Source organism: Oryzias latipes, chromosome 21, assembly GCF_002234675.1.
Source record: "Oryzias latipes chromosome 21, ASM223467v1".
NCBI classification, from domain to species: Eukaryota; Metazoa; Chordata; class Actinopteri; order Beloniformes; family Adrianichthyidae; genus Oryzias; species Oryzias latipes.
Window position 1 is genome coordinate 8,055,132 of NC_019879.2, and position 12,705 is coordinate 8,067,836.

General features: G+C 40.2%; 1 long non-coding RNA gene across 1 annotated transcript; it reads left to right on the forward strand.

Annotated features, from left to right (window-relative positions):
• The first annotated feature begins 1,422 nt into the window (after nucleotides 1–1,422).
• LOC110017411 lies at nucleotides 1,423–4,535 on the forward strand. The gene is made up of 3 exons (XR_002292810.2): nucleotides 1,423–1,569; nucleotides 1,660–1,875; nucleotides 1,947–4,535. It is a non-coding gene; the product is annotated as an uncharacterized LOC110017411 (long non-coding RNA).
• The last annotated feature ends 8,170 nt before the right edge of the window (nucleotides 4,536–12,705 follow it).

Sequence of the window (12,705 nt, forward strand, 5' to 3'; positions counted from 1 at the left end):
TCTTTTTTGTGTTCTACTGAATGTTGAGGAGCACATGCGAGGAGCACCTTGAGCCCGGGCTGAAAACAATGTTACTGCTAAAGTAATTATAAGAATCTGCATTTTTCATTGTTAATTGTGGATGTCAGCGTCATTAATTTTAATTTACGGCAGGCAATAAAATTAAGAATACTTTGTGCTGATGTTTTAAATCATGCCTGTGAAGGGGACACATAATGCAACTTAAATCTAAAGTAGATATTGATTGGGGTGGATGGTCTTTTCTATGAATCTTAAATAGGCAGATGCTGGGAATCTGCTTGAGACTTCACTTTTATGAGTTAAACTCCAGCAGCAGATAGCGAGGGCGCAATACAATTAAAGAGGCGTCAGCCCACGCACGCACAAGTGCACGCGCGTCCGCACACACTTAATCAGCTAACTGCATAACAACAGAAAATTGTTGCATCAAATGAGCACCCTCAGAAAGGAGTAACGACATCATCTAGATTTCTTTTCCACCATGCATTTGCAGTATAACACCTCGGCTCCGTCCATTTTTGTCGTACTTGGTTGTCAGTTGTGTTAATTAGATTGTGAGACGTTGTCACAGTGTTTGCACTGACTGAAGGCAGAAAGCAGGGGGTTTGAGGTGCAGCACAGTACTCCACGTTGGTCTGTGGGGGATGACATTATGTGTTTCTGCTCCAACACTTGATTTATAGCTTCATTTAGGCCGTGCCTGTACGAAACACATCCTGCTGCTGCAGGAGCTTTAGTGCATTGTAGTTTGAAAACAAAGGAAGAATAAAATTGATCTTTCTGGACACACACAAAATCAATGAATGGTTATTTCCTGTTCCACGGCATGTTAGTCCAACTGACTTACTAGATCCTTGAACTTTCCTGATGTCATTGTCGGTGGAAAGGAAGGCTTTTTAGAGTTCAGGGAGAACTTGAAGGGATGTTATTTCAAATTTCCTGGATCACAGACTTTTAGTTTTGCCTCGATTCTGAAAAGGTATTTTAAAACGTGCTTCAAGATCATATCTTTAATTTTTTTTTGTCAGGGACAAAAGCACTGCTTTGTTAAGTTACGCTCACACCGCCATTGGCAACAAGCGACCACTTCCAATGAAAAGTCTATGTAATTGCACGTTTCAAGTTTCAGCATTCAAAACTATTCCTTTTTTTTTTTTATTCATCGCTAAAAAAGTTTCTACGACCATTTTCAGGCCTATGAACGCCTGCTGAATGTTAAACCATGATGAACTCTGAACTCTGACTCACAGAAGTGCCAACTGTTTGAAAATTGATCATGGAGGGGGAAATTAAAAATAGCCGTCTTGGAATAGAGCTATGATAGAAAAAGCCTGGGGCAGGATTTGTGAGATTTGTACAGCTTTGACATTTCACACCGAACCTCTTCCAACTGCAGGTGATGGACAAGCGCCAGTAAACAGTAGAAAAAGAAAAAGGAGAAGCCCCTCCCTGCTTGTCCAGTGTGAACACCATGGACTACTAGACCCATGTTCAAGAACCTTCTTGAAAGTGCATCAGATGACGTGTGAACGTAGCATTCCAGCCACTGTGCGGGTTTTTACATTGAATTTGAGATGTTCACTTAATATTCCAGAGGATGTGTTTGTACCTGTTGTAAAATGCATTGTTTTTTTCCAGCAGGATGATTGTGTTTCCAGGTCTGAAAAAAACCCGACGGGGATGTTCAATTGTTCTCCGTTCTTCTGCTGGCTCCCAGCCAGCAGCTCCTTCACGACACAAGGAGCTGGTACTATCGGCTTCCCTCTCCTCTTCCTGCTTGCTTTCCTGTTGGTGACTGAAACGAGTTGCTCTAATGCAACAATGATGGTGATTCCACTCTGCTTATCCAAGCAGGTAAGTGCCTAAGCAGCTGCTTGTACTTTGATCCAATTTACTTCCTGAAATGTGCGCTTCCATGTAAACAGGCCTGCCTGAGTCGTCGTTCCTTCAAAGCTGAGGTAAAAAGTTCACATTATTATTGTTTGCTCCCTTTTCCTCCATTTCGAAGCGCTTTGTTGTCTGCAGCGTGCCGCTAACAGGCCTGCCAAATATAGAGCATATTTCACGTATCGGTTTAACATCACGGCAGCCGTTCCTGTCCACAATCGCTGGCAGGTTTCTGCAGGGGGAAAGCCGTAAAGCGAAGACCACAACCTTTAACATCATTGTGTGCTTGACTCATCCCCAAGGACGGGATTGATAAAAGATGATCAGTAGGAAAATGGATAGCACTGATTAAATAAACATCCTGGAAATGATCTCTGTGACCTGCGGGGAGCGCGGCAGTCACTCGCTCTTCGCCTGGGTTAAAGAATCAAGTGAGATGATTCATTTGACTGGCGCAGGTAGTTGAGTTTGATGGATCATTCCTAAAAGCATCATGGCTAATCTTCAGCTCCTCTTTTTTAGGTTATTCACAGATCAGTGAGTTTTCCGGCTAATCGTGGACCTGACGCTGCTCCTGTCTGTGTACATGGTATTCATCATACTCTGACAAGGAGAGTCCTTCAGACGACAAATAACCTTCAGAGAGAGGAGGCAGGCGAGCGGGATGTGTGCGGTTATTTTGGATACATTTCACAGTGGAGTAGGAAAGCTGCATGGGGAGATGTATGGTGTCCTTGTTGGCTGCAAAGAGATGGACCCCTCTCTGTTTCCTAGCATAATCATTCTGAGCCTCAGCCATGCCTTCGACAACTCAATCAGACAGCCCTCTACCTGTAAAGTGGCTGGGTTGATTTGATTGCCATTTTTATTGGATCCCGGTCACATAAATCAAACCAATGGGGACGTCTGTACAGACGTGACCACTCGTCATTCGCTAGTAGCCTTGGAAACATTGTTTCGGGGGCCGCGCGGCTGTCATTGAAGGTAAATCAGGGGTCTAAAGTTTCTTTCCTCCAACACAGGAGCATGAAGTTAAATCATCTTGAAAATTGATGCCACTGCTCCCAAGTGTTTTCACCTATCCTTTAGATAGAGTCCCATCAACTGTTGACAATGTCAGCACTTTCACCCTCTTCTGGAAGATGCTTCCTGTGCTCGGGCCTCCCTTGTTGCTTTCTGAAGATTCCGCTGAAGCAGTGGTCCCCGACCACCGGGACAGTTGGAACCGGGCCGCAAAAAACAAAACAAAACATTTTTTTGTTGTATTTATAATATGATCTTGAAGGAAGTTTTATTTTGAAAAACTACTGTGTTCTCTCCGCCAAATCTAACATGAGTTAGATGACCCGTGTCAAGCTGAGTGACCCGACGCATGTCACATGTCAAAAATACATCCATTGTTTCCTTAAAGAAGCTTCGCAGAACGCTAAATTAAAATCCTCAAGATAGTAAATTTAACAAAAAACAAACGTACCGTATTTGGAACTTTTTTTTTTTTGCAGAAAAGAGCCAGTGAGGAAACAACCTTTGACTTCAAAATAAAAGAAATCTGCATTTCACAGACAAAAACCAGGAGTGTTTTCTTCAAGTATGAATTTATTGTGGCAATTGTTCGCACAGACCAAAATAATCATGCATACTATTCAGCAAGCAGCTTTCTAATGCTGCTAATAAAGTTGTCCAAGCAGTGAAATTGCTTGAAAGTTGGCATCCGATTTTTTGGCTCCCACTTTGACAGTTATGGGTTAAAGGAAAATTTATATCACATTTAAATGGTTCCTTCATGAAATCTAGTGTACAAATAAAGTTGAAAGCAGCTGCAGACATTTAAAAAAAGGATAAAGATAAACTTTACCCTGAAACGTTTAGGGAAACAGGAGGCTAAAAAGCAGCGGGCTTTACTAACTTCTGCCCTAGGTGAGATCAGAATACAGAGTTTACTTTCAGGTAAAGTAGGACACCATTTTGTCTTTGAAAGTTAATGCATTGTTCAGCCGTGTCTGGTGAGCCTTTTGATTCAGTATGAAGTGATTAAGTCTATCATGTCCACCAGCGCTTACAGTGGGAACATATTAGATTAAATACAGGTAGCTAATTTCCTCCTCTGCATGGGTGAGTGGGAGTATGAATGAAAGTGATGCAAAATTAATTTAGACCTCTAAAATTTTGATCACGCCGAGGCTATTTTGGCTCTCATGATGACAAGTAATAGGGGGGTTGTTGCTTCCTAACCTCCCAATATTAACCACGCTTGCCTATAGGGCTTTCAGGATCAATTTCATTCAGCATAAATATCACTTGATCTGTAAAACAAATTAGAAACAATAAAAGCCATAAAAATGCAGCCGAGCTCTATTGAGATGTCCCTTCTAGCCATGTGTCAAGACTGAAGACATTAATGATACATGGAGGAGCGAAAATTACCATCTAGGATACGTCCGAACCAGTAAACTGGTAAACAAGCCGGCCGTTAGGAGTGGGGATGATTTGAATCAACAAGGGTGAACAGATATGGATACTCCACGCATTAGTGTTAATAGGAATAGATTATGGAGGGATTTCGTGGAGTGACCTTCAGTGCACTAATTGAAATAGTATTCCGAGTCAGCAGTGGAGTAATCAACTTAAACACAGAATCATAAATCATCATGAATAGCGCTGTCACAACCAAGCCATTAGCCTCGTGTTTTTTCCCCAGCAACCTCATGAAAATATCTGCCACACCGATCTGTAGGTTAATAGGAACAGAAATGGCATTTAGACTCTATTTGGATCAAATGCACTGTGAGCTTGAAAGTAGAACTTTGCTAATTTGCAGGTAATGTAAATTGATGTAGTAAGGGGCTGGAGATAGTTCAGGCAAGGAGTCGGCGCAATAACTCAGAGCAAAAAGAGCGCGCCAAGTTGCTGAAGCTTTTATCATGGCACTGCTTTGTGACAGCTTCTTCTTTCTCCGTCCGACAGTGGCGAGATATGCTATCAGGCAGGGATTAGGTAATCATGTTGGCTTACTGTGACCTTTGTCTTTTGCTATTAATTACAGCTGACAAAAACACAATAAACTGTGAGGCTACAGAGTCACACTTGTTCTCTCTGAGGATGTGTAACTAGGTTGATCGTTGTGCAATCCACCACAACAATGGAAGCGTGGACGTGCCATCGTTTGCACCAGCTTGTTCACTTTTTCTTTTGCACTTCGTGCCACATTTTCAAGTATGGACAGAAAGTGCTTTGTCAAAGTTAACAACATCTATATTAATATCAACAAGTGTTCTTGTGGTAAATAGCTTTTTAATTGCAACTAACGGGAATGAATTAGATACTAAACAGTCGCTTAGCGTCAGTAAAACGTCTTTCACACAACAATACCCAGCAAACTTGTCAGAAATGCTGATAAGAGGGCCGATCCTGAGTGCTTACACTGCATTAATCAAATAGCAGCTCTAATTAAAAGCGCTTTAAACAAAGATTTTTTTCTGAATGTTGCTCAGGTATGGCAATAATTTTTGATCAGCCAAGCCTGGAAGACAAATAATTAGAACTGCCACTGCGGCCTGATGAGTGATGTCAGCATCTCAGAGTGACCTTCCCCTGCTAATTAATTTTCATTCCAGGGAAAAAAGAACCCCGTTGTTGCACATTATTAATTGAGTTCATGAAAAGATGCACCTGATTAATTTTTGTTGATAATACTTGTCATTCTGGCTGCCGTTCGTAATCATTTTATGGGTTTTCATCTCAGTGTTTTTCAAAGTTATCCAAGTCATGCTTGCTGGAGATTACGCTGCAGGACTCACTGTATCTCGCTCGTATGCTTTTCATCTTTTACTTGTTTATAATTCGTAGAATTCAAAAAAGCAAGAAATCCAAGCTCCTAAATATGTCAGTACAACCTGAATCTTCTGTGAGATTATGATCAAAATCTAAAAAAATGACTCCTAAATTCATCTAGTTCATTAAGTAGGAGATTTTAAATTTCATAAAAGTTGCAAATCAGATTTTTATGGAAGGAAGTAGTCACATTTTAATCCAGAGATTTTATAGCAAAGAGTAATCTAATGTCTTGCCACATTTACCACCCAATGCTGTACTTTTTAGTTTTCTTAGTTTTTCTCCTCTAGGGTTTTTCTTTTCACTCTCAAACAATAATGAACAAACGTCAGAAGTGATATTAGATCGAGTGTCCTGAAGGCACTTTTCACTGCAGAGGCCAGGAATGCTAACGTTGTGTTTCTTAGGGGACTTTGTCTTTGAAAGCCCTTCACCATGGCTAAATTAATAACTTTCCTGTTCAGAAATAACTCAGATTAATTAACAATGAGGAAGTCTTTACTGGACTTTAGAACAGACGTGGCCCTAAAGAGGAAGTTTGTGTTTGGTACATTTTTCTTTTTCTATCTTTTTTTTTAGCAAATCTTTTGATGTTGGCAATCTTTTTCACACACTTAATGCAAGTTTTGTTTTTTCTTTTTTTTGTTTTCAAGAATGACCCCATTAAAAATTGGGGGTTTGGTGTTTTTAACATGTTCTTGTGGCATTTTTCTCATGATGGAGGAAATATATCACGCTAATTGAGTTTAAAACTGCACTTGTCAGGATTTCTTTATTCAAATTGTTGTGAATCAGGAGCAGACATAAAACATGCTGGCAGTTGTGACGTAGGTGCAACAGTCAGCAGACCACAAGCATCCATTTGGAGACGACTACATCCAACATTCATGTTTTCCTCGCCTGAGCTCAAAACTGTGTGTATAGACAGCTTCAATATTGCTCGCCATTTTCTTTGCACCGCTAATGTTACGTTGATATGTAAGGGGCTGTAAGCTAGCGAGATAGAGTGAAAACAAAGAGATGTTGGGAAGTCAGGGCGAACTTACTCAGAGCCAACAATCCACACAGTATTTTGATTTAGGCTAAAAACGGTAAAATCATAATAAAAAACAATATTTAAAAGATTATGCTGGGAATGCTTTTACAGTAGATCAAAAGTTGATGAGAGTGAGACTTATTCCATCAACTGAGATACAATTTAAACGTGTTTGCAATGGCAAGATTGTTTTACTTTTACCTAAGCAATAAAGGTTTTAAGGTTTTCAATTTTTACAGTGTTCTGTTTGGTCCACACCACCCTCAATTTACATATAATGTCTCCTTTGCATTTGAGAAAAACCTTCCAGACATTGTGGCAGATCAAACAAACTGACCTCAGTGCTAAAGAATGCTATAAAATTGTATTTCTTTTCTTGTGTGTGAACCCTAGATTCATTTATGACATATCTAACGAATCCCAAAGATCATAAGTGGCATAAGTAACAATAAACTATGGTGAATAAACTTAACCTGCCAAACCCCAAAATTGCATACTTATGCAAACAGAGTGCCATTGTTGTGTGTTTATGAAGTTGCTGGTTAAAAATCAAACTTGTATTGTATTAGAATTGATTGTGTAATTCAGGCACAGAAAGCCGTATTGAAATGAGGATCCAGCGAGCTTCACGATTTTGCCATGGTGAGATATGAAAGGAGGAGAGCAGGAAGGTCAAAACTGCTAAATGAAATCTGACCAGATGGCAAAGGCAGAGTGAGACAGGTGGGAGGCCCGTTGAAGAAAAGCCTCTGAAACAATATCGAGCTGCAGGAGCAGCCCTGGTACGGCGAAAATAAATCAGATACTCAAGGATCACTGGAGTACGACACACAGGAGGCTTTTCAAGAAAAGGGGATAAAAAAGTGCAACATAGTAGTCACCTCCTGTAGAAATGTTTTCTCTGAACATTTGTTGTAATCCAACAATTATCAGTATTTATTTGGAGGATCTTGGTTCTCAAATCCGGGCCTGGCTAGAACAACAGGTTGTTCTTTCAGAACCTCAATAGCATCCATAGGAAACAAGCAAGAACCCAAAGAGCCAATGAAACAGTCTGCAGCCTTTAAAGATGCTCAGACATTTGTCTCCCATAATGCATGTGTAGTACCATTGCTAATGTGGGACGCCCTGGCCTGTGCCAAAACGTCCCAGAACCTTGTCATGTACAAGCCACTGGGAGGGGCTTCAGAGTTCAGCAGCCTATGAAATATAAAGAGGCGTGGTAGAGGACTGAGGAGGAAACATCCAACTTTGAAATACAAAGACAGTTTCATACTCCTAAACGGTTCCATGTCAGCCCTTAACTTATCCAGAGGCTCCAGGATTCCCGCAATGGATTCAAATTCAACTTTATTTATGAAGCACTTTTCCTGCTACAGAACATCCCAAAGTGTTTTACATAAAATAAGAAATTAAAATTATAGTAAAAGTAGTATACAAAACAGTCCCCCCCCCACACACACACACTAACATGTTATACAAAAACAAACCGGGTTAAAACTGTCCATCAAATTAAAGCACAAGTAAATATTAAAAAGAAAAAACAAACTACTTTTCTTTCTTTTAACTTTTCTAAAAAGCTCCACAGAGGATGAAGCCCTCACATCCTCAGGTGGAGGGTTCCACAGGTGAGTCCCACAGTGCTAGAAAGTGAACACTTAAAGATTAGAGGGTCATAAACTAAAAGTAATTCAGAAAAAAATGAGGGTCTAATTCCATTAAGACTATTATAAACTGATAAATAATCTTAAAATCAATCCTAAAGCTGACTGCAGAGGTTTCAAAATTGGAGTAATGTTCTTCTTCTTCCTGGTCTTGGGTAAGATGTGTGCCGCTAAGTTTGAACAAGCTTAATAGTAGTTTGCTAAACTCCAGAAAGGAGGGCATTACAGTAATCTTTTTTAGAAGTTATAAAAGGGTTTATTAATATTTAAGCACTGGAGATGGATAGTACGGAGCCTGTGTCCTGACATTCAAAAAATAAAATATATTTCATTCCCACAAATTAATATCTTGTTCCCATAAATGAATATCTTGTTAGCACAAAATAATATTCCGTTCCCACGAAATACTACTTGATTCCCTTGAAATAATTAAGTTGTGCGAACGAAATAGTCACTTGTTCCCACAAAATAATATTCCGTTCCCACGCATTAATTCATTTCGTGCGAACGAAGTAATTATTTACGTCATAAGTGATTCATAAACATGGATTGCTGCTTCGCCTACCGGACATAGCTCCTATCTCCTAACTTCATAAACACGGTTGTGAGCAATAGGTTGCTCACAGCTGTGTTTATGAATCCCATGACGTGAATAACAGAATAATGATGAGCTAGGTAGCATGTAGCCTACTAGCCTTTGGATGTAAAGTGACTGCTAAAGAGTATGTTAATAAAAGACAAGTCCTGAATATTATTATTCCTATTCGACCCTAAACTACAAGACGGTCAGCCAGATGCCCGAATGCCGGCAAGACAAACTAAAGAGCTCTGCGGCGGAGCTAGGAGCTATGTCCAGAGAATCACTGCGGTGTGAAAATTGTGAAACAGCAAGCTTGGACATTCTAAATCTTATGATATTTTTCTTATATTCATTGAGACAATAATAAATTGATTGTTCTTGTTTTTCTTTTCCTGTCTTGAACCAATGTGGGTCAAAGAGACACAGAAGTTGGCAAACGAATGGAGAGCATATCCGTGTTTATGAATGACTTAATTGTTCGCGTCATATTTCGTTTTTCACGAAGTAATGATTTTGAGGGAACAAAATAGTATTTAGTGGGAACGGAATATTATCTTGTGGGAACGGAATATTATTTTGTGCGAACAAGATATTCATTTGTGGGAAAGAGATATATTTTCTTTTTTTAATGTCAGGATACGGGCTCAGAAGGATAGGCAGCATGTCTCTAATTTGGTTTTTCCGTGGCATTCCAAAAATGTTAATTTGAGCGTAAATAAAAATTTAGCCTTTCACAGCTTTATGTGTCCCCACAACAGTGGCTACAGTCGTTTATCCAGTGCCTACTTGTCCTATCAGACATGGACACAAACCAGCAATCGGAACACAATTTCATGTCTGACACATCACTATGTGGGTCCCTTTTGAGCAGGAGGTTTATGAGGTCAGCTGAGTACACAAAGCTAAATCAGGGTCAGGCAGGCAGGGGTCAATAGCAAGCATGAGAGCATCAGAGGAGAGACAGGGTAGTCAGGATCCAGACGAGAGTCGGGGCAGGTGGCAGGCAAATGAAGTCAGACACAGGGTCAGGAAACAGCCGATCAGATCAAGATACAACGCTCAATAATGAAGGCAGAGTGGCACAAACAATACCATGGGCCAGGTGTGCGACAGGAAGTATGTGCTGGGGGTTGCTGGGAGATGTTGTGTGGTTAGAACTCTGGGGACGGCTCCCGCCAATGACCAGAGAGCGAGACAGAGTTCTGACATCCGACAGAGGGTTACCTGTCAGTTTTCTTTTCTTTTGCAAATTTGCATCAAGTTTATTTGCACACCTTAATGCATGAGGCTCTAAAGCCACGTTCACACAGCCTCCAGCGATGCACGTTCAAGCAACCTCTCCCAATAAAAAATGTATACGCAAAAATGCGTAAACAGGCTTCTGTGCACAGCTGCGCAAGTTTCTATGACCATTTTCAGGCTCTACGTACAAAACGCGTTTCCATTGAACACAAGCTGAAAGTTAAAACCAAACTGAACTTTGACCAGTCAGAAACTCAGAGTGAACGTGGCGTATGGATGGCGTCCCCTATAACTCTTGGGAGTACCAATCATTAGAAAATTGATCATGGAGGAGAAATGAATAAATGCAGTTTGCGCCCCGCTGGAATGATATGAGATGTTGATTCACGTTCTCATTTCCCATCATTTAGCTACAATACCTTTCAGGGATTTTTTTGTTTGACTACATTTTTCTGTCCCAATCATAACACTCATCACATAAGTCATTGACTCCATTTGGTTCCCCACTTTCACTTGGTTGGTTGCAACCCACAGAGTATTTACATTAAAGTGAACTGCACCAGAGTTCATTAACAGCTGAAACTTGATGTCTGGTTCTGAAGGAAATAGCTTGTTTGGGTTGCACCAGATCAGATGACCTTTCACACCTGCCAAAGCATGAGGACAAGGAAAAAACCTCAATGTGGATCAAACTAGTGGGAATGTTCCTCTACTTACCAAATCTGCAAAAAGAACTGATGAATTTTTTATTAAAACTGTAATGGAACTGTTTTACATCTTTTCAACATGTCGTGAGTTTAATCATTCCAATGCTATTCTTAGAATTTGAAAAGAAAAAATTCTCTGAAGAAGCTCTTCTTTCTTGGACAGGCGGCGTTTGGCCTCAGTCAGCGAACGTTTCCACCTGCCAGCAGATGGCTCAGTCAAGCTCGTGTCCTCAGCTTCACCTCCTAGCCCACATATTCCCTTATTTTGCTGAAATTCAGCCGTTTGGGTTTGAACAGGAGTTACCAATAAGACAAGAAAGAGGAATAGAAATGTTGTTGGTGACATAAATAAAAGTGTCAAAATGGTATCTTACTTCCTGCACAAGCTGAGGCAAACAGCTAATTTTTCAGCAATGAAAACCTAAGTTTATAACAGTTCCAGTAAAAAAGGGAAGAGAAAAATAAATCGGCCTCTTGATGAAAAGTAATCTGTATGTTTTAAAGGAAATGTGAAGTTTAAAAAAAGAAGAGAAAAAGGAAACGTGATGAGACGATACTGCTTACATAATGTGGGAACAGTGTCAACAGGCACTTTACAGTCAAACATAAAGCTGATATAATCTGAAACCAGGATGGTGAGGGTTCGTGTAAAAACAGGATAAAAGACATTCTGCTAAAGATAAACACAAACAAAAGAACAAGAATGCTTACAAAAAGAAGAAAACGTAATGTCATAGGGTAAAAACGTAACAACACTTCTGATACACATACACATAGCCTCATTCGTGACACTGGAATCAAATTTAGATAAAGAAGACAAAAAAAATGAAAGCCACAAATGTCACTGTATGGCGTTGCTCTCGCCGCCCACTTTTGTACCCGGCCTCACTGAGTGAGCAGCTGCTACATGTCCCTCACTCTCCCCTTCAACCCCTGCCGCCATGGTCAGAACTGCATTGAAAAATTCATGGAAAAAAAACAAAATCTTTTTTTCAAAATGGCTGATTTTGTGTTGGTTTTATTTCCATGGTAACCATTTTGTTTCTTGGTCACCTACGGGTGACGACCAGGTCTACATTATTTTCAGAAGAATTGGCAAAAGTAAGAAAAAAAATTGGGGATTTCCTTGGCAACTGAGGTTTTTTGCTAACCATGCCCACATTCTTAATTTGTTCATACCGTATGTCATATTGTTTCGGTCAGGTTGAGCCAACGACTCATTTGAAATGAAAAATGTGCGAGTAACAGGGGAAAGTCACTTTTGCAAGCTCGCCACGCCGTTAAAAGTCTACAGCCAAGAATGCTGGAAGACTTAGGAGGCAATAGGACAAAGTCCCTAGGAGGAGTTTAAATGTGTAGAAGGTACTAAATGTTAATTTTTCTTTTTAAATTCCGCATGCTTCTTTCCGAGGTCAACGGTCACTGAAACTTTGGTTGTGGTCTTAAGCTGGTGGCATGCTTGTGAAATTTGTGAAGATCACTCAAATACAAGATTTCCGCCAATGTGGAAATTGGCAAATTTTAACATGAAATAGCTATCAAGCTGTAGGCCCTGTGGCCATCCACCAATCATTTCATAACTTCTTTTGGATATCCCCGACACATGTGTTTAAGGCTATGTCTTAACTCCTTCCCTACACGCTATAAAGTGCGTTCCCCACTTTGTAGGGCTGTCCGAATCTACAATCTACATGAAGAAACAGTGTGCTCCAATGCTCACTAGATTGGAGAAGATAC